The sequence below is a fragment of the Spermophilus citellus genome, assembly GCF_964194105.1.
Source record: "Spermophilus citellus genome assembly, chromosome: 18".
Classification (NCBI taxonomy): Eukaryota; Metazoa; Chordata; class Mammalia; order Rodentia; family Sciuridae; genus Spermophilus; species Spermophilus citellus.
In genome coordinates, this window is record NC_138200.1 from 52684311 (window position 1) to 52711906 (window position 27596).

General features: G+C 41.8%; 1 protein-coding gene and 1 pseudogene across 8 annotated transcripts in view; one reads left to right on the forward strand and one right to left on the reverse strand.

The window, feature by feature from the left end:
- The window catches only part of DUS2 (dihydrouridine synthase 2), a 104734-nt gene that overhangs the window by 19052 nt on the left and 58086 nt on the right, over positions 1-27596 (forward strand). For 2 of the 7 annotated variants that reach the window (XM_081273895.1, XM_081273892.1), the window contains exons 1-2: positions 25277-25426; positions 26232-26292. The gene's annotated coding sequence lies outside the window, so the exon portion shown is untranslated. Of the gene's footprint in view, positions 1-439; positions 516-25084; positions 25129-25276; positions 25427-26231; positions 26293-27596 lie in introns of those variants that run through there. The other 5 variants (XM_081273889.1, XM_081273894.1, XM_081273893.1 and 2 more) reach the window with 4 other exon arrangements.
- The window catches only part of LOC308637884 (putative ATP-dependent RNA helicase DDX28), a 37537-nt pseudogene continuing 17024 nt past the window's right edge, over positions 7084-27596 (reverse strand). Inside the window, exons 3-4 of the transcript in view lie at positions 7768-7987; positions 7084-7474 (exon numbers count right to left, since the gene is read on the reverse strand). The product of the transcript in view is annotated as a putative ATP-dependent RNA helicase DDX28 (transcript). The remainder of the gene's footprint in view (positions 7475-7767; positions 7988-27596) is intronic.

Consider the following 27596-nt stretch of genomic DNA (forward strand, 5'->3'; position numbering starts at 1 on the left):
AAATATTAAAAAAGTCTCTTCTCTAATTGGAAAAAACAGTAAAATTTTTTAAAAATATCTTTTGAACCTCTTTTATTTTGAATGTATTGTCTATTGAAAAAAAGGAAAAAGAAAGAAAAGAAGGAAATTCCATTGTGGAAAATTGCTGTGGCAGGGGAGTGAGCTTGAATTTTTGACCCTGTGATCCCATAAGGAAGGGCTGGATTGTGAGTGAAGTGAAGGACAAATAGAGCTTGGTGAGTGCCCAGGCTTCCTTGAGGCCTCTAAAGTTTGTATCCTGAGCTCTCTAACCTTTGTATCTCATATGCATAGGTAGTGGCTCCTCCACTCTTTCAATTCTCAAAAATATGTGTTTTTTTCCCTGGTACCAGGAATTGAACTAAGGGACATTTAACCATGAGATCTACCTCAGACCTTTCTATTTTTTATTTTGAGACAGAATCTCACCAAGTCGCTGAGGCCATCTTTGAACGTGTGTTCCTCCTGGCTTTCCCTCCTGAGCTACTGGAGTATAGGTATGCACCACTGTGCCTGGCAATCTGTGGTGAGTTAATGGTCTCTCCGATTGAATCTGTCATCCTTACATATGAAATTAAAGTGTAACAACTGAAATTAAACCTTCTGAGCACATCCTGTGAGCACTCATTAGTATGTGTTGTGTATAATATATTTATTGGATTTGTTTTTCTCCTTCAGATTTTTAAAGATTCTCTTCTCTACTACTCTATCCCAACACAGTGATTATTAAAGTAATTCTTTGCATTGTCTAAATGACAGGAAATGTAGAAAATTGTAAAGAGTGAGCTGGGTTGTGGCTCAGTGTTGGAGTGTTTATATGTGTGGGGCACTGGGTTCAGCACTGCATAAAAACAAATAAGTGAAATAAAGATCCATTGACAACTAAAGAAATTGAATAATAATAAAATTGTAAAGAGAGTGAGGTATGATGGCACATGCTAATAATTCCAGCTCCATGGAAGGCCGAGGCCTTCCACTTGGAAGTTTGAGGCCAGCCTGAGCAATTTCTGAGACCCTGTCTCCAAATAAAAAATAGAAAGTGCTGGGTATCTTGGTCAAAGGTAGAGCAGCTTGTTATTAATTTCCAGTATACTCCAGATGGACAAAAGAAAATGGAAGGAAAATGGTTTTGATAATGTCCTTAGAAATCTTGGGAAGAGTATGTTTACAAAGAAGAGTGATAGCCAGTGAGAAGGAGTATAAAGATGGCTTTTTTTATATACTTTTTTAATAAATTTCCTTTTTTATATGGTGCTGAGGATCAAACACAATGCCTTATCCCTGCTAGTCAAGTGCTCTACCACTGAGTTACAGCCCCAGCCCAAGGATGGCTTTTAAATACAGATGCAATCTCTGCCAAACTCTGAAGATACCAGCATAAGCTGCAGTAGTTCCTCATGGCAAGTTAGACCAAGGCCCTCTCTGTGACAACATTGTAAATCATTTGCAACCATCTGCAGAGCTTCTCTCTCAAATTTTTGTGTATTTGAATAACTTTATGATTAACACAACAGCAACAGTAAAATTTTTAAAAAATATTTATTCTTAAGTTTTCGGTAAACACAATATCTTATTTTACATTTATGTGGTGCTGAGGATCGAACCCAGTGCCTTGTGCAAGCTAGGCAAGTGCTCTACCACTGAGCCACAACTTCAGTCCCAAATTTTTTATTTCTTTAAAAAAATACAGGAATTAGAATTAAAAACAAAGATGATTCCTTAGATGTCCTAGGTAAATAAATGTCCTCTCTACCAAGCAGCTCAGCCAGCCAGCTTCTGTGACAGTGGTTTCTTGGCACGAAATTTGGGCCTAGGGCAACCCAGGGTCTTTTCTGCTTCTGCTGGAGTTCGTCGTTTCTTGGGAGCCCCTCTGCCTCTCTGGTTTGGTTTCTGGGCTGGCTTCTCTGCTGGCTTCTCTTCTTTGGCCTTTGGTGGAGTGGCCAAGGCAGCATCTCCATAGGGCTGGTAGCCACCCATGCCAGCCCACCTGTGTTTCTCCATTTCCTTGGTAGAGGACATGGTAGTATGCAGGTGTAGAAGGAGACATGGGAGGCACTGCTGCTGGAAAGAAAACCAGAACTGATTAATTGCTTCTGCTTTATACACTCTGCCCCCAGGACCTTGCTCTCCTGTTGCTTCCTGTTTCTGACTGAAGCCCTCTTTGCTTGGCATCCTAAACACAGCCTTTGCCTGTGACCTCTATGGATGCTGTGCCTGTCAAAGTACTTGAGTTCTGTGGAGCCAGTGGAAGCAACAGAACAGTCAAACCTCAAAATTATCTCAAACAGCTGTCCCTCAGTCTCTCCCTTCTACAACTGAGAGAAATTTCTTAAGATCTGTCTTTTCTGAGGCTTTAATGGAAATAATTTTCAAGGTTTAAAAAATATTATAATATCGGAACAAGACAGGGATGCCCTCTATCTCCACTTCTATTCAATATAGTTCTTGAAACACTGGCCAGAGCAATTAGACAGACGAAAGAAATTAAAGGCATAAAAATTGGAAAAGAAGAACTTAAATTATCACTATTTGCAGATGACATGATTCTATACCTAGAAGACCCAAAAGGGTCTACAAAGAAACTACTAGAACTAATAAATGAATTCAGCAAAGTGGCAGGATATAAAATCAACACGCATAAATCAAAGGCATTTCTGTATATCAGCGACAAAACTTCTGAAATGGAAATGAGGAAAAACACTCCATTCACAATATCCTCAAAAAAAATAAAATACTTGGGAATCAACCCAACAAAAGAGGTGAAAGATTTATACAATGAAAACTACAGAACCCTAAAGAAAGAAGTAGAAGAAGATCTTAGAAGATGGAAAAATATACCCTGTTCATGGATAGGCAGAACTAACATCATCAAAATGGCGATATTACCAAAAGTTCTCTATAGATTTAATGCAATGCCAATCAAAATCCCAACGGCATTTCTTGTAGAAATAGATAAAGCAATCATGAAATTCATATGGAAAAATAAAAGACCCAGAATAGCAAAAGCAATTCTAAGCAGGAAGTGTGAATCAGGCGGTATAGTGATACCAGATTTCAAACTATATTACAGAGCAATAGTGACAAAAACAGCATGGTACTTGTACCAAAACAGGCAGGTGGACCAATGGTATAGAATAGAGGACACAGAGACTAATCCACAAAGTTACAACTATCTTATATTTGATAAAGGGGCTAAAAGCATGCAATGGAGGAAGGATAGCATCTTCAACAAATGGTGTTGGGAAAACTGGAAATCCATATGCAACAAAATGAAACTGAATCCCTTTCTCTCGCCATGCACAAAAGTTAACTCAAAATGGATCAAGGAGCTTGATATCAAATCAGAAACTCTGCGTCTGATAGAAGAAAAAGTTGGCTCCGATCTACATATTGTGGGGTCGGGCTCCAAATTCCTTAATAGGACACCCATAGCACAAGAGTTAATAACAAGAATCAACAAATGGGACTTAATTAAACTTAAAAGTTTTTTCTCAGCAAAAGAAACAATAAGAGAGGTAAATAGGGAGCCTACATCCTGGGAACAAATTTTTACTCCTCACACTTCAGATAGAGCCCTAATATCCAGAGTATACAAAGAACTCAAAAAATTAGACAATAAGATAACAAATAACCCAATCAACAAATGGGCCAAGGACCTGAACAGACACTTCTCAGAGGAGGATATACAATCAATCAACAAGTACATGAAAAAATGCTCTCCATCTCTAGCAGTCAGAGAAATGCAAATCAAAACCACCCTAAGATACCATCTCACTCCGGTAAGATTGGCAGCCACTATGAAGTCAAACAACAACAAGTGCTGGCGAGGATGTGGAGAAAAGGGTACACTTGTACATTGCTGGTGGGACTGCAAATTGGTGCGGCCAATTTGGAAAGCAGTTTGGAGATTCCTGGGAAAGCTGGGAATGGATCCACCATTTGACCCTGCTATTGCCCTTCTCGGACTATTCCCTGAAGACCTTAAAAGAGCATGCTACAGGGATACTGCCACATCGATGTTCATAGCAGCACAATTCACAATAGCTAGACTGTGGAACCAACCCAGATGCCCTTCAATAGATGAATGGATAAAAAAAATGTGGCATCTATACACAATAGAGTACTATGCAGCAATAAAAAATGACAAAATCATAGAATTTGCAGGGAAATGGATGGCACTAGAGCAGATTATGCTTAGTGAAGCTAGCCAATCCCTAAAAAACAAATACCAAATGTCTTCTTTGATATAATGAGAGCAACTATGAACAGAGCAGGGAGGAAGAGTAGGAAGAAAAGATTAACATTAAACAGAGACATGAGATGGGAGGGAAAGGGAGAGAAAAGGGAAATTGCATGGAAATGAAGGGAGACCCTCATTGCTATACAAAATTACATATAAGAGGTTGTGAGGGGAATGGGAAAATAAAAAAAAATTATAAGCACATCCACTTCCTGAGACATTATTTCCTCAGAACTCCAGTCTCTGTAACACTTCACCTCTCCCCCTGGCCCTTTGTTCTTCCCAACTGCATGAGAACACCGTTTTTCTCAGCATTTCAGACTGGGATGTGTGTGAGGGGATCCATGTATGTGTCCATGACAGTATGGTAAAGGTGCCGGGTCTGTGCTCCAATTTTCCCCGGATAACAAAAGCACACTGGGCTTCTGTAAGACTCTTATTAAGGATCTGAGAATGAAGTCTCCTTTCTGTTTTGGTGATAAGTGCTCTCACTCTGTTGCCCAGGCTTCATTGTTTCCCACCTAGATGCTGGAGCCCAATTCCTGGGCTCAGGTGATCTTTCCACTCAGCCACCTAAGCAGCTGGGACTATAGGTGTGTACCAGTGTGCTGTGCTCTGAAGGAAGCATTGGGGGAAGCTAAAGGGGAAGGCTAGATTGATAAAGATTAGTACCTTTCTGAACACTTGCCCTCAGCAGTGAGCAGAAACACTGTGGGTCCTTGTAGGAGCACCAGACCATTGGTCTTACTCATGGGTAGTGAAGTTCTGAGGTGTGATGGGGAAACCCAAGAGTAATGTGTGGCAGTCCACTGAGATTGTGTGTTTACTAAGGGCTCCATTACAGATGCCTGGCCTAGGCCTACCTGCTGCACTGCTCTCTCCCAGGAGGAAAAGTTAGACTGAATATAGAATATCTGGTCAGACATATTCTCTGAAGCAACCAGACACCCTGGTGTCTTGTAGAGAACTGGTAGAGAAGATTCCTAGCGTTAACCTGCCCTGGAGACTGAGGCTGTGATGTCATCACTACCCAGTGAAGTCATGTTTCACCTGAGGGGTAGGCTTCAGATCCTTGGTATGTTATGGAAAGCACGGTAAAAGGAGAGAACTCTAACCTCCCTTTTGCCTGTCTACCCATATCCTAGTGGAATAGCCACTCTTCTGTGTAGCACAGCTGGGGGTTGGGTATAGCCCATGACCACAGCAGGGCAAGAGAAAACCAAATTCTGAAACTGGCCTGACAGTCACTATTAAACATAATGACAGCTAGGTTTCATGGCCCTAATGCATTTATCTATTGGAGAGGCAGAGATTTGAGTGTATTAGGGGGTTAAGGAGTGATTCTTGGAAGTGGGCCTGAAGGTAATTTAAAAATTGGGCTGTGTGTGTGGTGACCCATGTGTATAATTCCAGTGGCTCGTGAGTCTAAGACAGTACATTTTCAAGGTCAAAGCCGTCTTCAGTAACTTAGTGAGGCCCGAAGAACTCAATGAGACCCTGCCACTAAATAAAATAGAAAAAAAAGAACTTTGGGTGTTGATAAGTAGTGGAGTGCCCCTGAGTTCAAAGTCCAGTACCCCCCCCAAAATATGCACATGTGGAAAAACATTTCAATTGGGAAAAAAGCAAAGGCAGGTTCCTTTTCACCTCATTATGCTCCAAAGATTAATGTTTTAAGAGGTTGGAGGTGTGTACTCAATGGTAGAGTCTTGGTAGAGTGTTTGCCTAGCATGTTTGAGGCCATGGGTTTGATCTGGGCACCAGAAACAAAATGAAAAATAAAATTCTTTGCACCCTTACGTTTTATAAGGGAGGTCTCAAACTGATGTTAAGGAGCCTACCAAAGGCCCCACAGGTAGTGTAGAGGTGTTGTTCTCAATAGTAGGGTTTCAGGTTATTCATGTTGCGACTCCAGAATTATAGCTGAGAGGCCGATCGTGGCACATTTCAAGGTGGTGGACAATGAAAGGCTGTTAAATGTGCTCCAAGGCAAAATGAGCATCTCCAATAACTTTATAAAGTAGAGATGACAGGCCCATTTTAACATCAAATTTGAAACATGTTCATGACAAAATGACATTACAAAATTACCACATTATCATTTTAGTCCCCTTCAAAAAAGGCCAACAAACCATGTGTGGTCATGTAAGCCTATAATACCAGCAACTCTGGAGGCTTAGGCAAGAGGAATAGAAGTTTGAGGCCAATCTCAGCAATTCAGTGAGACCTATTTCAAAATAAAAATAAAAAGGACTGAAGAGGTAGCCCAGTGGTATAGCACCCCTGGGTTCAATCTTTATTACCACAAATAAGTAAGAAAGAAGGGAAGAAGGCTGGGATGTAGCCCAGAGGTAGAGTTCTCTGAGTTTACACCTTGGTACTGCAAAAAAAAAAAAAAAAAAAAAAAAAAGCAAGCAATAGGGCTGTGAAGATGTAGCTTAGGGGTAGAGAGCTTGTCATCTACAGCACTGCAAAGAAAGAAAACAAACTCAACTGATTCATTGTCCTACATGTGGCACTTTGGACTGTGAATCATCAAATACAATGAAGTTTGTCCCAATGATAATTATAGTTAAACCAGCCCATAAAATACCATTTATTGCTAGAAATCATGACAGAAAATCAAAATGCATTTTATTATTCACATTTTATGTGAAAGACTATGCTACTATGATCCAATGCTCCATTTCTCCGATGCTGGCCAATAGCTCATTTTGCAAAGCAATAAGCAGCCCTGAGGCCCTGAGAGTCATTAAGGGCAGCCTAGCTGACAAGTGTTTTTATCCATCCAGGACACCAGGAAAGATCCCTAATCCAGAATCCCATTAGTTAGCCAAAATCAGGCTTGCAGAGGCCAGTGCTCTCTCACTGAGGATGCCTCTTTGTCCAGCTGCTAGTTCAATTTTCTGATCCAGGCTCACATCCCACAGATGGGTCACAAAGCTGATGACTGAGCCTGGCATCTCAGTCCCAACATGGCCCACTCTCCCTGCTCTGTGGATGTAATCTTGCAGGGTGAGGGGAAAATCATAATTGACAACCAGGTTCACATGTGTGCTGTCTAGTACGAAAGAAGCTATATCTGTAAGAGTAATATGTCTTGGGAGCCCTTCTGGAAGCACTGGAAGATACCTGCCCTCGTTGAGGCTGGCATTTGCCCCTGAAGCTTTAGGTGTTTGATCTTGTGGTCATCCAGAATATTTTTTTTATTTATATATAACAGTGGAATGCATTACAATTCTTATTACATAAATAGAGCACTACTTTTCATATCTCTAGTTGTATACATAGTATATTAACATCAACTAGTGTCTTCATACATGTACTTTGGATAATAATGATCATCACATTCAACCATCATTAATTACCCCATGCCCCCTCCCTTCCCCTCCCACCCCCTCTGCCCTATCTAGAATTCGTCTATTCCTCCATGTTCCCTCTCCCTATCCCACTATGAATCACCCTCCTTATATCAAAATATTATCCCAGCTAGTTCAGAATGCTGGAACTGTTACAGAAAACCAGGGCTGTTCCTGAGTATCCAGACTTATCTGCTTTGTCATGCTGTTTGAGGATCTGTACCAACTCTGTCACCTTATCTGTTCTCTTCAGCCTCATAACTGTTTAACTGCCATGAGGCAATGATGCAGTGGAGCTTAGAACTGGTGATGGTGGTGAGAGAGTCTGGGATCCCACCTTAACTTAATGACTGGCCCACACCTTCAAGATCTTAAATTTGGGTCCAACCTTAGCAGCTTAGGGAGACCCTGTCTCAAAAAGGATGGGGGAGGTCTGGGGTTATTGCTCAGTGGTAGAGCAAGTGCCTAGTATATGTGTGTTATTGGGTTTGATCCTCAGTACCAGATAAAAATAAATTCTACAACTAAAAAAAATTATATTAAAAAAAGGTGGGAGATTTGGTAAAGGATCCCCCAATACAAAAAAAAAGTATATATTTAATTAAAAGTCTCCCAACCTTTAAGCAGAGGCAATCTTTATTTTTTTTTTTAAAGGAGAGATTCTTTATTTATTTTTTAGGAGTAGATGAACACAACACAATGCCTTTATTTTTATGTGGTGCTGAGAATCGAACCCGGGTCCCACCCATGTTAGGCAAGCGCTCTACCACTGAACCACAATCCCAGCCTTACTTTTTTTTTATTATTTATTTTTTAGTTGTAGTTGAGCACAATACCTTTATTTATTTATTTTTAAATATATTTATTTTCTAGTTGTAGTTGGACACAATATCTTTATTTTGTTTATTTATTTTTATGTGGTATGAAGATCAAACCCAGGGCCTCCCTTATGCTAGGCAAGTGCTCTACTGCTGAGCCACAATTCCAGCCCCTATTCTTTTTTTTTAAAAATAGGTTATTTGTGACTTTTTCTTTAAGTTTTTAGTTGTAGATGGACACAATACCTTTATTTAATTTATTTATTTTTAATGTGGTGCTGAGAATTGATCAGTGCCTCACACATGCTAGACAAGTGCTCTACCACTGAGGCCTATCCCCAGCCCCAATCTTTACTCTTTTATGTTTTGAACCTCTTACCATTTTGAATGTATTATCTAGTCCAAAACAGAAAAAGTTAGAAAGAAAGGAAGGAAGGAAATTCTATTGTGTTAAATTGCTGTGGAAGGGGCAGTGAGCTTGAATTTTAGATCTGCGATTCCATAAGGAAGGGCTGGATTGTGTGTGTAAGTACTGATGGAGCTGGGTAAATGCCCAGGCTTCCTTGAGGCCTCTAAGGTTAGTAAGCTGAGGTCTCTAAAGTTTGTATCACAAATGCAGAGCTGGTAGTCCTTCACCCTACCAATTCTCAAAATGCAAGCCTGGCCAAGAGTCTGGTGTTTGTTTGTTTGTTTGGTAACAGGGATTTAGTTCAGGGTCATTTAACCACTGAGCCACAATCCCAGTCCTTTTTATTTTTTTGTTTTGAGACAGAGTCTCACCAAGTTGCTGAGGCTGGCTTTGAACTGGCTCACTGTCCTGACCTAATGGTAGTATAGGCATGCACCTGGCAGTCTGTGGTGATTTAATGTTCTGATTAAATCTGTCATCCTTAAACATGAAAATAAACTAACAACTGAAATTGAACCTTCTGAGCACATCCTGTGAGCATTCATTAGTATGCAGTGTGTATACTGTATTTATTGGATTTGTTTTTCTCCATTTCATTCATATTTTTGAAGATTCCCTCCTCTACTACTCTCCCTGAGACACTGATTATTAAAGTAATTCATTGCATTGTCTAGTACATGGGATATATGGGAAAGTGTAAAAAGCTAAGTATGATGGCATGGGCCCATAATCACAGCTCCTCAGGAGGCTGAGCTCAATGGTAGGGCAACCCTGGATTCAATTCTCAGTACTGCAGAGGGAAAAAAGAAAAGGGCAGGGGAATTGTTGGTAATAATCTCATTGTCATGAAACAACCAGTATTGTTAGGATTGAGTTTTAAGTGGCTCTGAGTTGGTGGTTTCTGTTTGCTGGTGTTTTGTTCAAGTTTGGCATGTATCTGGATCCTCAAGACTGGGACATTGTTGGTGGCAGAGGAGAATCTCCTGGACAAGGTTTATGTCTCTGAGTGTCTTTGCTGATGTGGGTACCATAGTATTGGTATGAGAGGAAGAATGAGTATTTAATCTCATCATTTAGGGAGGATCCATTGTTTTTAAAGGGATGGAAGATAGTGGTGTTTAGTTTCTTATAACACTGAGACCTAAGTAGGGAGTGGGAAGGTCTGAAAAATATTTTTTTGGGGGGTACCAAGGATTGAACTGAGGGGTGCTTAAACATCAAACAACATCCTTTTTATTTTATTTTATTTTTTATTTTGAGACACAGTCTCATGAAGTTTCTCAGGGCCTGGGTAAGTAGGTGAGGCTGGCCTTGAACTTGTGATCCTCCTGCTTCAACCTCCCAAGCTGCTGTATTAAAGGCATGGGCCACTTTATTCACTACCTATCCCTGTTTTTTAAAATCTAATTTAAGCCATGGGAGTATAGCTCAGTAGTAGGGCATCTGCTTAGCCCTGGTTTTCATCCCCAGCCTCAATAACCAAAAAACAAGCAAGCAGACAAAAAAGGGTCATCCTCCTGCCTAAAATTCTTTTGCAGTTCCAATTGCTCTTAGAATATCCCAAATTTTTTGTTTTGCTTTCAAGTTCTGGGGAGTTAGCTGTTACCAACCCTTCCAAACTCAGCAAATAGCACAAACCCTTTGCTTTTAAACTGTGGCTGTGTCAGTCATACAGCTTCCCACCACAGGGCCTTGACACGTGCCATACTGTCAGCCTGTTGCCAACTGCTGGTGCTATTGAGGCAGGCCCAGGATAGAAAATTTTGTCACTAGGAAGTGATAAGTATGCGAGTTCTACCTCTAATTGGTCCCCTACGCTGTGGACAAGGCAGTGGTAGAAACAGTTTTCTTTTTCAAATTTATTCAGAGCTAACCACCCCTGCTGATTTCTAGTATATTGCAAGAACATGCTGTGAGGGCTGGGGATGTGGCTCAAGTGGTAGCGCGCTCGCCTGGCATGCGTGCGGCCCGGGTTCTATTCTCAGCACCACATACCAACAAAGATGTTGTGTCTGCCGAGAACTGAAAATAAATATTAAAAAAAATTCTCTCTCTCTCTCTCTCTCTCTCTCTCTCTCTCTCTCTCTCTCTCTCCCCCTCTCCTCTTTAAAAAAAAAAAAAAAAAAAAAAGAACATGCTGTGAAGGCCAGGTGTGGTGGCAGCACCCCCTTAATCCCACTGAGTAGAGGCGGAGAGGGGGGCATATGCAGGAGGATTGCAGGTTCTAGGCCAGCCTCAACAAATGAGCAAGGCCCTATGTAATTTAGTGATTCTGAGTCTCAAAAATAACAAATAAAAAGGGCTGGGGATGTGGATCAGTGGTAAATTGCCCCTGGGTTAAATCCCTGGTACAAACAAACAAACAAACAAATAAAAATAAAAGGTTTTTGGTGTAACTTCATAGTGGAGTGCCCCTATGTTCAGTTCCAGTTGAGAGAGAGAGAGAGAGAGAGAGAGAGAGAGAGAGAGGAGGGAGAGAGACAGAGGGAGGAAAGAATATTCAGGGAAGTCAACATCAGGCTGAGTTATAGGTACCACTTCATGTGCTCAGGTGCTCAGCTGCAGGGATGGGTGGAAATGGGGGCTTACTTGATATTTAGTGTTGCTCAGTTGATGGTCATCTATATCCGAGGACCCCCATATCCTAGTCCTGGAGTCTCACACTGCCTCTGCCTCTTTTTTGGTATTCTTCTTGATCTGTTCCCATAATTACTGATAGTGAAATTCCTAAGAAACAACAGTTTTCTGAACCAGAAGATAGCTTGGCCATTTCCGACACACATCCTTCAGTCATAGAGCCTTGGCCACTGTTCCTAAAGTGGTAGCACATTTTTCTTTCTCACGAGGCACTCAATGTTTATCTTGCTAGGAAAAATGCAATAACCATGAACACATCTTCATTTTCTGCTCCCACCCAACCTTTTCCTTAACCTTCTTCAACCTCCATTTTTCTATCCTTTACTCTTACCAGCCTCTCTGTCCAACATTCCTAGGCTGTTTTTTAAGAGAGATAAATATTGATTCAGGTCCCCACTTTATCACTGAATCCCATTACAGATGGGCTCTGCCTCGTTTCAGATCATATTGAGGATGTGTGTGCATTACAAGGTCTCCAAGCCAAGGTCACATGTTTTGCCTGAGAGGCTTGAAGTGTCTGACGGGGCTGCTTCTGGAGACCAGATGAGTGAAGCACACACACTTGGAGCCTATGTCCTAAGATTGGTCTAGATGCTGTCTTGAGTCCTTGAGCTTTCACCTTCAGCAGGTAGTGTGTGTTCCAGGGTTCAGGAGCTGGCTTCCAGCAAGATCCTGGGGGTGTGTGTGTCCTGGGATTCAGATGGCCTCATGAACCATATATGATCATCAATTCCCTGGATGGGGACAGGTATTGCCAGAGGTTCACCAAATCCAAACCCTCTCCTGTAATCTGACTTCTCTACAAACAGGGATGTGGGGGATCCTCTCCACACCCTGCTTAAAGTTTTGCTAGGAACTCTCCATTCTCCTCATGGTCTTCTTTCTTCTCCTTGCTTTCCTCCATCATCATCATCATCATCTCCTCCTCCTCCTCCTCCTCCTCCTCCCAGCAGTCTTACTTGCCTGCTGTTGATCTGGCAGATGAACTGAGCACTCTGTGACCACCACCACTCTGTGCTGGCACCTGTCCCTGCACCACCAGTTCCCAGCAAGGGTGCCAACTATTTTGTTGCACTTGGCACTTAGGAGACTGCTGTCTCCCCTTACTTTATGGAACAAGGACACATGATAATGGTGATGATGAGAGCAGCTTATGTGACTGTGTGTCCATAGCTGTGTTACCTGTTTGATGTTTTAGCTCATGTGACCCTCACAATAGCCTACAGAGGAGTTTAATTTTTTTCTTTCCTTCTTGTTTTTTTGTACAGGCAGTTGTACCCAGGGATGCTTTACCTGTGAGCCACATCCCCAACCTCCTTTTTAATTTTTTATTTCAAGACAGGGTCTTGCTAAGTTGTTGAGGGCAATTCATTGGCCTCAGCCTCCCAGGTGGCTGGAACTACTGGCATGTTCCAGTACACTCAGTGAGGTAGAGTTTTACCAGCCTCATTATGTTGGTGGGAAAAGTGAGCTGCTGGGCAGGCAGAGGAACAAGTGGTCCCTCGTGGCCAGGACAGATGGTTTCCTTGAATCCCTCCACTTCTGCTCCTTTCACCAGGAAAGGCCTCTGTTTCCGTACATCCATCTGTTTTTTCAGACATCCTCTGCTGCTCAGCCACTGGTGCTGGCCGTTTGCTGGGGCATTCAGGGAGGCGGCTGGACAACTCTCCAGTCATCACATGTTCTCGCATAAGCAAGCAGAAAGGTGGCTTGCAGGGGCACCAATTGTGGGAGCCAGTTCTGACCAAAGAAACATCTACACAGCACGTACGATTTGACATTTAACCTCCAAGTTCAGACGTTACATGTCTTTGTTCAGTGTGGTCAGCTCATGTGTGAGGTTGTCAGCTACTTCTGTAACAGCACTTTGTTCTTTGGCACACTGCACCCCTCCTTCCCATCCATGGCTGCCACAAGCTGGCTGATACTGCAAAGCCACCATCTGAGCCCACACTGATTGCAAGTCTGACTGAACATTAAACTGTACTTGAGAAACTATCTTTTTTTTTTATTGGTTGTTCACAACATTACAAAGCTCTTGACATATCATATTTCATATATTAGATTGAAGTGGGTTATGAACCCCCAATTTTACCCCAAATGCAGATTGCAGAATCACGTCAGTTACACATCCACAATTTTACATAATGCCCTATTAGTAATTGTTGTATTCTGCTACCTTTCCTATCCCCTACTATCCCCCCTCCCCTCCCCTCCCATCTTCTCTCTCTACCCCATCTACTGTAATTCATTTCTCTCCTTGTTTATTTTCCCATTCCCCTCACAACCTCTTATATGTAATTTTGTATAGCAATGAGGGTCTCCCTTCATTTCCATGCAATTTCCCTTTTCTCTCCCTTTCCTTCCCATCTCATGTCTCTGTTTAATGTTAATCTTTTCTTCCTGCTCTTCCTCCCTGCTCTGTTCATAGATGCTCTCATTATATCAAAGAAGACATTTGGTATTTGTTTTTTAGGGATTGGCTAGCTTCACTAAGCATAATCTGCTCTAGTGCCATCCATTTCCCTGCAAATTCTATGATTTTGTCATTTTTTATTGCTGCATAGTACTCCATTGTGTATAGATGCCACATTTTTTTTATCCATTCATCTATTGAAGGGCATCTGGGTTGGTTCCACAGTCTAGCTATTGTGAATCTTTTTTTTTTAAAGAGAAAAAGTCAAACATAGATTAAAAAAAAAAAAAGAAATGTAGAGAGAAGGGCTTAGAGTGTAGCTCAGTAGTAGAAGTGGTAGAGTGCGTCTGTAGCATGCACAAGCTCCTGCGTTCTATGCCCAGTCCCAGAACAAAGGAACAACAAAATATTAGCAACAATAACAACAAAAATTCCCCACTGCCATACCATTATGACTCTAAAAATGTTAATAACACTTCTGTTATCATAAATTATCATGTTGAAATTTCCTTGCTTGTCCAATTTTTAAATAATAAATTGTATTTGAATCATAATAACTATTTTACATGTATGTTATGGCTCAATCTGTAGGTTTCTCTTCCTTCTTTTATCTTCCTTGCAATTTATTTGTTGAAAAAACATCATGTTCTTTTCCTTAGGGCTTTTTCTGTTTTTGAGTTTGCTGATTGCATTCCATGGTGTCATTGAACATGTTCCTCTACTCCTTGTTTTTCTTATGAACTAGTATTTGTTAGAAATTTTATTAATTTGTTTGGAGACAGTCTTGCTTTGTTGCTCAGGCCACCCTGTGAATTATGGACCGCTGATATGACACTGGCCAAACCTTGTACTGTTCCTTTCTCTGACTGCTCCCAACCCCCATTCCCCAGCACCAACTGTCCCCTTAACTGCTGAGACAGACATTCCACTGGTAACAGCCAGCGCCTTACTGCCAAGGCTCACACAGCCAGAGTGATCTTTTTGGCATCTGCATCAGATTTCTTCATTACCCTGTTCAAATCTATCCTATGACTTCCCCCTTCCCCATTGACATCTAAAACAAGATCCATACTCCTCATATTGCTGATGTGGCCCGATGGGGTCTCACTCTCATGTACTTCTCCAACTACATCTTTCCTTCCTGGTCACATTAGCCTTTCTCCTGCTTCTTAAGTAGCTCAGTCTCATTTCTACCTCAGGGTCTTTTCCTGTGCTCTTTGATCTAGGAATGCTCTCTCTTCAGTCCTCATATCAGTCTATTGCTTCCCTCCCTGATGAAATGCCCTGACTTTGAAGGGTCCTTCTGTGACTTTTTTGTATAATGTAGTATTCCTCATCACTCTATGCTTTCGTGTTCCTTTATAGTAATTTTAATTAATTTTTTTTTTAGTGTTGGGGATGAAATGTAGGACTCTGCCCACACTAGGAAAGCACTCTAACACTGAGCTACAACCAAGTCTCTGAAATTGTCTCTCATTCTTTGTTGGTGGGGGTCTCGAGAGAGACTTGGATCACCTCACTCAGTAATATGTTCCAAGCAGCTAGCACAGTGCCTGAGATATAACAGGTTCTCAATAAACACTTGTTGAATAATGGAATAGCCAGATGGGTGGATGTAGATGGACCTGTATCTTCTCATTCCTGCCCCGGACCTGTATCTTCTCATTCCTGCCCCTCCCTCATACACCACCTACACACAGAAGCAGTCATCAGGTTTTTTTTTTTTTTTTTTGGCTCTGGGAATGGAACCCCATTAGCCTCATGCATGCTACAGCACGTGCTCTACCACAGAGCTACATCCTCAGCCCAAGGCTCTCATTTCTTGATGAACTGACCTGGTTCCTGATCCAGTTCACCTAGGCATCATTGCAGATGTTACCAGTTGGAAACTGTACCCAAGAGTCCCTTGTGAAGACAGAAGGCCTTAGAAAACCAAGTCCTCCATGTAGGAACATACTTAAAGGGGATATTATGGTTTGAAGCTTGACCTTGAACAAGCTGAATTTCAAGTCAAACACTGTTACAGAAAAAATTATTGAGGAGTAGGGGGTGTCTTGTGGCCATAATGGGTTGGGATAAAGGAGCATGTGAGGCTCAGGGTGGCGCTACTGCCTTTCCCCAACCCTTCCTGTTCCAGGTAGCTACTGTGCCCGCTGAGAGCACAGGCAGGAGGCTCCCTGGGTAAATACTGCTTCTAGTTTCAGGAAGCCTACCTGATGGTTTGTGCTGATGTTTCTGGCAGTAAGTCAGGGCTGGACCTATTTGGTGGATAGGGCACCAGTGGGCCACTATGTCCTTCTCTCCCTCTACACTTGACTCCTCCTCCCCTTGGAGAGTGTCGAGTGTTCTCTTTTCTGACCAAGGAGAGACTTCAGAGGATTGAGCAGAGAAATGGCAGGTCTTCTTCAAGGTCAGCTTCAGCCCTGGCATGTTCAAAGGAGCCTCTCCTTTCAAAACCCATGTTCTGAGGTTTCTTGCCTGTGGCCAGTTGACATGGAAGGGGACCCCTGGCTGTGAAAGGCTCATGCAGATTGACTGAGGTACTGACTCTAGTAGGGGCAGTGGAGATCACTTCGGAAGATACATTAGCTGAACATATGTAGTAAAGGCTACCTAATTTGGATTATTCATATTGATATAGTTAATCTTTATAAGGGAAAATAGATTTGAATACCCATACCATGACAAAAGGTATTATAGATGCTGGAGTGAGGCCTGTCAGGCTCCAGTGTGCTCTGCTACATGCAGGGTCTTCAAGGCTTGTGTGTGACGTCCTGGAGACATTCCACCTGGTATTTCCCTCCTTTCAAGGATTAAATGTAAAGCATCATATGGCATCAACCAACTAGCAGTCATGAGCTAATGGATGAAGAAAAGCCCTTTAGAATGAGAAGACTGTTTTCAAAGAAGTCAGCGTGATAGCCATTGAAAAGAAGGAGTATAAAGGATGGCTTTTATTTTTATTTTTTTAATAAAGAGAGAGGAGAGGGAGAGAGAGAGAGAGAGAGAGAGAGAGAGAGAGAGAGAGAGAGAGAGAGAGAGAGAGAGAGAATTTATTTATTTATTTATTTTAGTTCTCGGCGGACACAACATCTTTTGTTTGTATGTGGTGCTGAGGATCGAACCCGGGCTGCACGCATGCCAGGCGAGCGGGCTACCGCTTGAGCCACATCCCCAGCCCCAAGGATGGCTTTTAAATACTGCTAAGTCTCTGCCAAGCTGTGAAGACACCATCTTAAGCTGCTGTAGTTCCTCATGACAAGCTAAACCACGGCCCTAGCTGTGACACCATTGAAAATCATTTCAAATCTTCTGCAGTCCATATCTTAAATTTTTGTGTATTGGAATAACTTTATATGTAACACAATAGCAACGATAAAATTTTCATTTCTCTAAAAAACAGGAATTTTAGCTTAAAAATAAAAAAGAAGTTTCATTAGCTGACCTGGGAATTGAAATATTTGTCCTCTACAGAGAGGCTCAGCCTGCAAGCCTCTGTGGGAATGGGCTCTTGCCAGTGTGCTTAAAGCCATGAATTTGGGGGCTAGGGAAACCCAGAGCCTTTTCCGCCTCTGCTGGAGCACAGTGTTTCTTCGGAGCCCCTTTGGCTCTCTGCTTTGGCTTCTCTGCTGGCCTCTCTGCTTTGGCCTTTGGTGGAGTGGCCAAGGGAGCATCTCCATAGAGCTGGTAACCACCAACCAGGCAGTATGTCTCCCCATGCCAGCCCACCTGCATTTCTCCACATCCTTGGTAGAGGACATGGTAGTATGCAGGTGTAGAAGGAGACATGGGAGGCACTGCTGCTGGAAAGAAAACCAGAACTGATTAATTGCTTCTGCTTTATACACTCTGCCCCCAGGACCTCGCTCTCCTGTTGCTTCCTGTTTCTGACTGAAATCCTCTTCTCTGTTTGGCATTCAAACACAGCCTTTGCCTGTGACCTCTATGGATGCTTTGCCTGTCTCCTCAAGGGATGCTGTCAAAGTACTTGAGTTCTGTGGAGCCAATGGAAGCAGCAGGAGAACAGGGTTTCTCTTCTCTAGTCCGAGAGAGAACAGTGAAACCTCAAAATTACCACAAGCAGCACCCTCTCAGTTTCTCCCTTCTACAACTGACAAAAAATTCTTAAAGTCTGTCATTTCTGAGGCTTAATGAAAATTATTTTCAACATTTGGAAAAAATGGTCTAATATAAATTGGTTTAGAACCCCTCCCACCTTGGCAGTTCCTTTTGGGGGCCCATCATACAGCTTGTTTCAATCACACTGAATTTTACCCCAGTTTTTATAGATTTTTCTAATACCTTTTTTGTTTTGTTAAGATGGTGTTTTGCTGTGTTTCCTGAGATAGGCCTGAAACTCTTAAGCTTAAGTGATCCTTAAGCCTCCTGAGTAGCTGGGACTATAATTGTCACCTGTGCCCAAGTCTACCATTTTCTGAAGGTCATATACTCAGACAAAGGGATTAAGAGATTGAGATCCAAATTCTGGGTACCAAGTTTAGGTCCAGTAGCCTTCTCACATCCACTTCCTGAGACATCATTTCCTCAGACCTCCAGATTTGGTAACACTGAGACTGGCCCTTCTGTTCTTCCCAACTGCATGACACCACCCTTTTCCTCAGCAGTTCAGACTGGGATGTGTGTGAGGGAGTCCATGTGAGTGTATCTATGACAGTATGATAAAGGTGCCTAGGTGTGAAGGTGAGATTCCATGAGAGGCCAATAGCTGTCTCTTATCACTTGAAAACAAAAGTATATTAGGCTCCTGTAGGACTCTTATTAAAAAGGATCTGATAAAGAAGCCCCCTTTCGTTATGGTGATGAGTGCTCTTACCCTGTTTCCCAGGTTTCATTCACTATGTTCTCTACCAACATCCTTGAGCCCAACTCCTGGGTTTTTCACCTCTCAGCCCCCCAAGCAGCTGGGACTATAGGTGTGTACCAGTGTGCTGTGCTCTGAAGGAAGCACTGGGGGAGGCTAAAGGGGAAGGCTAGATTGATAAAGATTAGCACCTTTCTGAACTTGCCCTCAGCAGTGAGCAGAAACACTGTGGGTCCTTGTAGGAGCACCAGACCTTTGGTCTTACTCATGGGTAGTGAAGTTCTGAGGTGTGATGGGGAAACCCAAAAGTAATGTGTGGCAGTCCACTGAGATTGTGTGTTTACTAAGGGCTCCATTACAGATGCCTGGCCTAGGCCTATCTGCTGCTCTGCTCTCCCAGGAGATAGAGGACAAGTTAGACTGAATATAGAATATCTGGTCAGACATATTCTCTGAAGCAACCAGACACTCTGGTGTCTTGTAGAGAACTGGTAGAGAAGATTCCTAGCGTTAACCTGCCATGGAGACTGAGGCTGTGATGTCATCACTACCCAGTGAAGTCATGTTTCACCTGAGGGGTAGGCTTCAGATCCTTGGTATGTTATGGAAAGCCGGGTGAAAGGAGAGAGTTCTGCTTGGATACCCTCTCTGGCTTCTCCCCCAATAGTCAGATAGCCACTCTTTGTGGAGCACAGCCCAGACCACAGAGGGGCAAGCGAAACCCAGATTCTGAAACTGGCCTGACAGTCATGATTAACATAGACAGCTAGGTTGCATGACCCTGATACTAAGTATTTTCCTGTTGGAGAGGCAGAGATTTGAGTGCATTAGGGGGTCAGGGAATGCTCCTTGGATGTGAATCTGAACATAAGATTTGGGTTGGGCGTGGTAACCCATTCCTGTAATTCCAATGGCTTGGGAGGCTGAGGCAGGAAATTTTTGAGTTCAAAGCCAGCCTCATCAATTTAGCAAGTCCCTGAGCAACTCAGTGAGACCCTGCCTCTAAATAAAATAGGAAGAAAGTGCTGGGGATGTGCCACACTTGGTTGATGCCTCTGAGATCAATCCCCAGTATCAGAAAAAAAAAAAAAAAAAGAAAGAAAATTTGGACATGTGGAAAAACATTCACATTGGGAAAAAAAGCAAAGACCGGGTCCTTTTAATGTCATTCTGCTCCAAAGATTTATCCTATGATGCATTGGAGATGTGTGGCCGGCTGTTCCTTAGATCCTGAGCAATACACACATCTTTCTGAACACACACCCAGAGAAATGCACCATAACCTTCTTACAAGTGAGATCTCAAAAAAGAGGCTAAGGGGCCTACATAAGGTCACACAGGTGGTACAGAGGTGTTCTGCTCAACAGTAGGGTTGTTCATATTGAGGTTCCAGATTTATAGCCGATAGGACAAACTTGTCACATTTCAGTGTGATGGACACAGCGAAGGTTGTTATAGGTGCTCCAAGGCAACAGGAGACGTCTCCAGTGATTTTACAAAGTAGGAATGATAGATCTATTTTAACATAAAATTTGATATGTGATTATGGCAAAATTACCGTATTATCATTTCAGTCTCCTTTCTTTAAAAAAGGCAAACAACCCATGTGGTCATGTAGCCCTGTAATCCCAGCAACTCAGGAGGCTTAAGCACGAGGACCACAAGTTTGAGGTCAGCCTCAACAATTTAGTGAGACTTTTTCAAAATAAAAAATTAAAAGGTGTGCATGGTGCCAGGGACATGCCTGTAATCTCAGCAGCTCCAGAGGCTGAAGCAGGAGAATTATAAGTTCATAGCCAGCCTCAGGAAAAGTGAGGCGGAGTGCAACTCATTGAGACCCTATCTCTAAATAAAATACAAAATAGGGCTGGGGATGTTCTGTTTGATGGACATTTATGTCTGTGTATATTCCTTTGATATGAATTAAAAGTCTTAAGAGAAAAACATTATTTTATTCTTCCTGTGTTATGTGAAAGACTATGCGACTACGGTCTCACTGTTCCACTGCTCCAATGATAGGCAATAGCTCATCTTTCAAAGCCACAAGCAGTTCAACAGGCCCTGAGAGGCATTAAGGGCAGCCTAGCTAACATATTACAGATCTGTATAACCTAGAAAATGAAAATCCTTCATAATCTCACACTTAAAAAAGTTAATCAGGGGCTGGGGTTGTCCCTCAGTGGTAGAGCACTTGCCTAGCATGTGTGAGGCACTGGATTCAATCCTCAGCACCATATAAGAATAAAGATAGTTTCCATATATAAATATTTAAATAAATTTTTTTTTAAAAAAATTAAGCTGGATGCAGGGGCGTATCCCTGTAATTCCAGCAATTTAGGATTATGAGGCAGGACGATTGCAAGCTTGAGGCCAGCCTCAGCAACTCAGTAAGACCTTCTCTCAAAATAAAAAGGGCTGGGATGTAGCTCCATGGTAAATTTCTCCTGGGTAAAATCCCCAGTACTGTCCCCTAAAACTAAGCATAATGGGGAATAATATGGATTTTTTCACATATCTTATGAATAATGTATAATATATAAATATGTGACCTGTTTATATCTATACCTCCCTCCCATGGAATCCTGTCATACATATTGTTTTGCCATTTACTTTTCTACTAGGACATTTTTGCAAGTCAGATACATTAGAATTGGTTTCTCTAGTGCCTTTACTGGGGTGTCAGTATTTTGCTGTTATCAGTAAACTTCATTATAGGTACATCCAAGTTTTCGTGGTTCTCTCACAGTTCTTTCTGCCAGGGTTGAGCTGTTGCTGGATTACTTCTTCCAACATGTCTTTTTAGGCATCTAATCTGTTCAGTGCTCGGATGATAATTACATATTCCCTTTATAGAAATGCTTTACGTGCTTTAAAGGTCTTAGTTCTCAAAACAGCCTTCAAGATAGGCTTATTTTCTCATTTACCACATTCTCTCTTTTTATTATAGTAGTCATTTTTGAAAGTTAATGTGGTAGTGTTATGGCGAGATTGCAATAAATCACTGAGTTAATCTTAAAGCAGGAGATGGAACCATCCTTTTTTAAAATTTTTTTTACTTGTAGTTGAGCACAATATCTTTATTTTGTTTATTTATTTTTATGTGGTGCTGAGGATCGAACCCAGGGCCTCACACGTGCTAGGCGAGTGCTCTACTGCTGAGCCACAACCCCAGCCCCAGAACCATCTTTATTCACCACCAGGTAGTCCAGATCCAGCAACTGGTGGGCTAAGGGGTGGGCTGCAAGTCTATACCCTTTGTACCTCTCTCGGGGTTTGAGTTCACCTTTTAGAGTCCAAAACCATATTAATTATAAGTGGCTGTTGCTATGATTCAAAACCATAAACAAACGTCATTAGATTTAAAATCAGAAGCAGAAGTGGGGGAATGGATCAAAATGACCTTAGGTGACTACAAGTTAAAGAATGGTTACTAAGGTCTAGACAATCAATCTCTGACAGGGTACATTGTCCGAGAAAAATTGGAACCAAAGAGAGAACAATTTTACATTGTATATGAATTGCCATTTTGTGTTGCTAAGCATGTTATGCTAAGCAACTGTTGATGGGGACAGAGGCAGGGCTTCCCCATGGAAGAAGCATTTTTTAATGTGACATGGAGTCTCAGAGTAAAGTGGAGTCTGTTTAGTCATTGCCCATATAGCCTGGCCCACAATAGCCATTATAGAGCTTCATTAATAAGGAGAGATGAGATATAGTTGATTTTTGTTAATGTTCAAGTAAGTTGCTGAGAACACTAAAATCACTACTGAACCAAGTGACCCTTGGGGATATACAAGATTAGAAATTTGCTAGCCTCTGGTCACATTTTCATCAACTGATCACCACTTAAACTCATTTTATTTTTATTTTATTTTTTTAATATTTATTTTTTAGTTCTCGGCGGACACAACATCTTTGTTTGTATGTGGTGCTGAGGATCGAACCCCGGCCGCACGCATGCCAGGCAAGCGCGCTACCACTTGAGCCACATCCCCAGCCCTTAAACTCATTTTATGTGGGTTTCTATTCAGAGACTATTTGTTTAGTAGAAGCTAGGGATCAAACCCAGGCCTTTTACATGCTAAGCATGTAGTCTACCACAGAGCCAAACTGGCAGCTCCACCCAATATACTATTGATTCATTAATCTTGAACTCAAGAGCAAATAGCACTGTATTGTCATGCCTAACCAAGGCTTATCTAACACAAGATTCTCATGCTTAAGAGTACTAGACAGAACTTCAGCACTATGCTTGGACCCATTTTAAACAGTGAGATCACTAACAAAAAGCACAAAAATACAAAAAATGAAGGGCAAAATATGCCATAAAAGGGCATATTTTTACAGTATGAGAGCCAAAACAAGAAGACAAGTGACACCGTGTTTGAACTCAGCTGGAGATGTGTATGACAGGTGACTCCAATTTGTTGTCTTAGCATCTGTGCCTGAATGACTAGAAACACCACATGTATTGATTTAGGGTTATAAATCAATTTTACTGAATAGGTACATTTAAAAATATGTAACTGTAAATAATAGTGAAGATTGACTGATCCACTCCAGTTTTCTGACTCTAAGTAATTAAGAAATGATCACTTGCTTGTCATGTGTAACTAATTAGAACAAATTAAAAATTTCTTTTCAAATGAAATGATCACTTGCTGCACCTCAAAGGATAACCTTCCAGGAAAGTTTGGACCAGTATTGAAACACAAAGTTCAATGTATGTACCTTCTTTCCAGTATTTCAAAAAATTGTAAAGTGCTAGTAATCATGCAGAAAAAGTGCATAAAACCCAAACATGCAGTTTAACAAATAATTATAAAGTGAATCACCCATTACCTGTGTCGTGAGATGGACCATCATCAGCACCTTAGATGCCTCCCAGTGCATACTTGTTTTGTAGGAATCATCTATGATCCCTTTTTTCGTTTCAAGGTTATACTTGGCTGTGTTCACTGCCAGGGCTTAGGCTAGTCTGAACTTGCATCCCATGTGTTTGTTTTCTTGCAGATGTGCTTAGAACAGTGGATTTTGTGGCCCCTGATGACTGAGTCATCTTTCACATCTGTGAAAGAGAACAGAGCAGGGTGGTCTTCTAGATGTTTATGAGATCCTAATGTCAAGTGTCCTCCTGAGTCTTCCTGTCTCCTGGATTTCATTACTTGGGTCCTGTGCTGGCCATTATTGAGTGCCTGAGCTACTTTGCACAGCAGGGATTTCCTGAAGATTTGACCATTTTTCAGAGGGTCATCCCTAAATGCTTACAGTATTGGAGACAGATTATGGAAATCAAGCTGTCACAGTTTGTTACATGCCTGCAAGTCTCAGATTTAATTTATTTAATTATAGGAATCTTTTGTGGGACTGGGGATGTGGCTCAAGCGGTAGCGCGCTCGCCTGGCATGCGTGCGGCCGGGGTTCGATCCTCAGCACCACATACAAACAAAGATGTTGTGTTCGCCGAAAACTGAAAAAAAAAAAATAGGAATCTTTTGTTTTGGCAGCATGACTTCTATATTTATTTTTCATTGATTATTCATGTCATGGTGTTTGATTTTGTGTCGTCTGTATTTATTTCCTATCAAATGGATTAGATTTCTTCAAGAGCAATTAAATTTGGGGGTTTTTTGGTAGCAGGAATTGAACTCAAGACATTAAACCCCTTTTGAGACAGGGTCTTACTAAGTTGCTTTGAGCTTCGTTAAATTGCTGAGGCTGGTTTCAAAGTGGTGATCTTTCTTCCTCAGACTTCCGAGCCCCTGGGATTACAGGTGTAAACCACTGCACCTTGGTAGTTAGAATTGTAAGAACTATATAGCTCTCTTGTCTTGCTCTGGACATTTCTTGGTGCTTTTTTAGAAGTAGCTCCTGAAGATATTTAGGTTTTAAAAAGCTAAATGCAATGGGTAGACATGTGATCAAGTATATATAATTATAGACTCCAAGTTGTGAGTATCTGAATGTTCTCTGTATTTTCATAGGGCTGGGGTTGTGGCTCAGCAGTAGAGGGCTCGCCTAGCACGTGTGAGGCCCTGGGTTTCATTCTTAGCACCACATAAACAAAAATAAATAAAATAAAGGTATTGTGTCCAACTACAACTAAAAAATAAATATTAAAAAAAGATAATCTTCATGTTTTTGTATGTTGGAAAGTAACTGCATTAATGACATTGTTTAGGTTTTCCAAGTCCATCATTTCTTTTACCAGTGGCTAATTTATTAGGCTGGCTTTTTGGGAGAAAACTGACTCATTCTGCTTATTGGCATGAACATGTTGTGTGTGGGGAAAGGGGTTGGATGTGTTTGTCATGCACTTCTGCCTTTATCAGGGCATTGGTTAATGAAGCCTTTTGTGTTTCTAGGGAACCTCAGATGCATAGTGAGCCCTTGCTGTGGCCAGGCTTATGTAAGTTTCTCCCTCTTGAGCTTCCTTTGTCTCTCCTGTGAGTTAAGAGATTCTAATGTCACTGGTGACTTTGAAGGTGACCCACGCTTATGCCTCCTGGCACATTGCTATTTTTAGCTGAGGGTGATTTCCTTTCCTGTTTATGACATCTCAAAACTGTCCTGGGATTCAAATGTACCCACTGTTCCCAGACTGCAGAGATCCTCATGTGGAGGCCCAATTTTAATGTTTATTCATGGGATTCCCTTTCTGGGAATACTTCTGACTGTGAGTCTTGAAGCTTTAACTCTCAGTGTAGGTAAGACCTATTGCTTCTTGAGTTAACAAAGGCAGCAGAGTACCTTCTTCAGGAGTGGGTTTTAGAGTTTAGGTGGACCTGAGTTGGAATTCTGGGTTTGCTACTGACTGTGTGACCTTAAGAAGTTACTTAACCTTGCTAATAACTTAGTTCCTTTCTCTGTGAAATGATACAAACTTCTGCTACAGGACAGGGCAAATGAAATAAGGCATGTTATATGGAGCTTGTCACACATTGGAAGTACTTATTAAATGTTAGCTTTTGTTATTGATGAGAGTGATAGCAAGAAGAGACTCAGGTAGTAATTGTTGTTGATCACAGACTATTAACTGTACAAACCAGAGAATAAGGTCAGGGTCCTTTCAGCATCTGAGAATTGTTTGGAGTAAGCTACCCATGTCACCCAGCAAATGAAGGCAGTCCATTGTAACTTCTGCCAGAATTGTTGCTCTGGCAAAGGGCTCTTGTGCTTGTGTCACTTCTCTGCCTTGACAAATGGCTTTCATTACCCCAGTGAGAAATGGTGACCTGGAATTGAGTTTAGTATGAATGTTACTTAGTATTTGAGCTATCTGATGCAACTCAGGTGTAGCAAAGTCCTCAATACCTAGCTCTTTTCAGATGTGTAAACACTTTGTTTTTCCTCTGGAACTCTGCTCAGATGAGGTCTGTCATGGAGGGTGGTGTGTTTCATGCTCAGAGACACAGTGAGAGGTTCATGAGCACTGACCCATGCATGCTTTTGAGTCTACCATCTTCTTTCAGTTTGAATGATCATTGCCTTTTTTCTTTCATGTTTTTCCAGATAAAATAATGTAGGTGGTATTGACATCAACATGGGCTGTCCAAAAGAATATTCCACCAAGGTAAATTGATTTCTTTATATTTCTCAGAAGTATCCTATGGAGATTAAAGGAAGCTAACAAGACATGATGGCTAGGTACAGCACCCAGTTCTGGACTAGATCCTGAACTGGATGGGGAAAATGCTTGAAAGTCTGTTAGTGGATCAATGGGCAAAACTGGAACAGGGCCAGGAATGGTGATCCATGCCTGTAATCCCAGTTATTTGGGAGGCTGAGGCAGGAGAATTGCAAATATGAAGCCATCCCAGGCAACTTAGGAGGACCTGTCTCAAAATAAAACAATAAAAGAACTGGGGATGCAGCTCAGTGGTAGAGCACTTGCCTAGCATATACAAGGCCCCGGGGTCAACCTCAGGTACTGTTTAAAGAAAAAAAAAAAGCAAAGAAAAAACAATATTAACAGGGCTTTGTCTTGTCATGAATAACACTGAGATATACATTTAAGATTATAGAGGGGCTGGGGATGTGGCTCAAGCGGTAGCGCGCTCGCCTGGCATGCATGTGGCCCTGGTTCAATCCTCAGCACCACATACAAACAAAGATGTTGAGTCCGCCGAAAACTAAAAAATAAATATTAAAAAAATTCTCTCTCTGTCTCTCTGTCTCTGTCTCTCTCTTTAAAAAAAAGATTATAGAGGATGTAGTATAAATGTCGTATCATAAAAGATCAGATCAGAAGGCTACGGTAAGCCTGAGAACAGAGCGGAAGGGTGCCCTTAAACTTGTTTCTGATGAGGAAATGTGGTCCTTGAGGAAGAGATATAGACAGTATGAAAAGATTTCCATGTGCAGGAGCATGGAGGCCCCTAGGTAGTGAAGACAGAACTGTGAATGGCTCATTTTCATCAGAGGACTGGGGAATGGGAGATGAAGAGGAAGCAAAAGAGCATAGGATCACAAACTTTAGTTGGGATCAGATCAGCTGGACTTGGACTTCGGGTATCTTTTGCCTTTTTTTTTTTTTTATGAGTAGAGAAGTTACTGGAGGATTAGAATGGCAAAAGGTAGCAGCTGGGGTACTTGGACTTGGCTAGCAAATTGTTAGGTGTGGGATAGTGGGATAAGAGGTTGGGGTTTAGGGAAGAAAGACTGGCAGCCAGGAAGCAGGATTCTTTTTTTTTTTTTTTTAAAGAGAGAGTGAGAGAGGAGAGAGAGAGAGAGAGAGAGAGAGAGAGAGAGAGAGAGAGAGAGAGAGAATTTTTAGTATTTATTTTTTAGTTCTCGGCGGACACAACATCTTTGCTGGTATGTGGTGCTGAGGATCGAACCCGGGCCGCACGCATGCCAGGTGAGCGCGCTACTGCT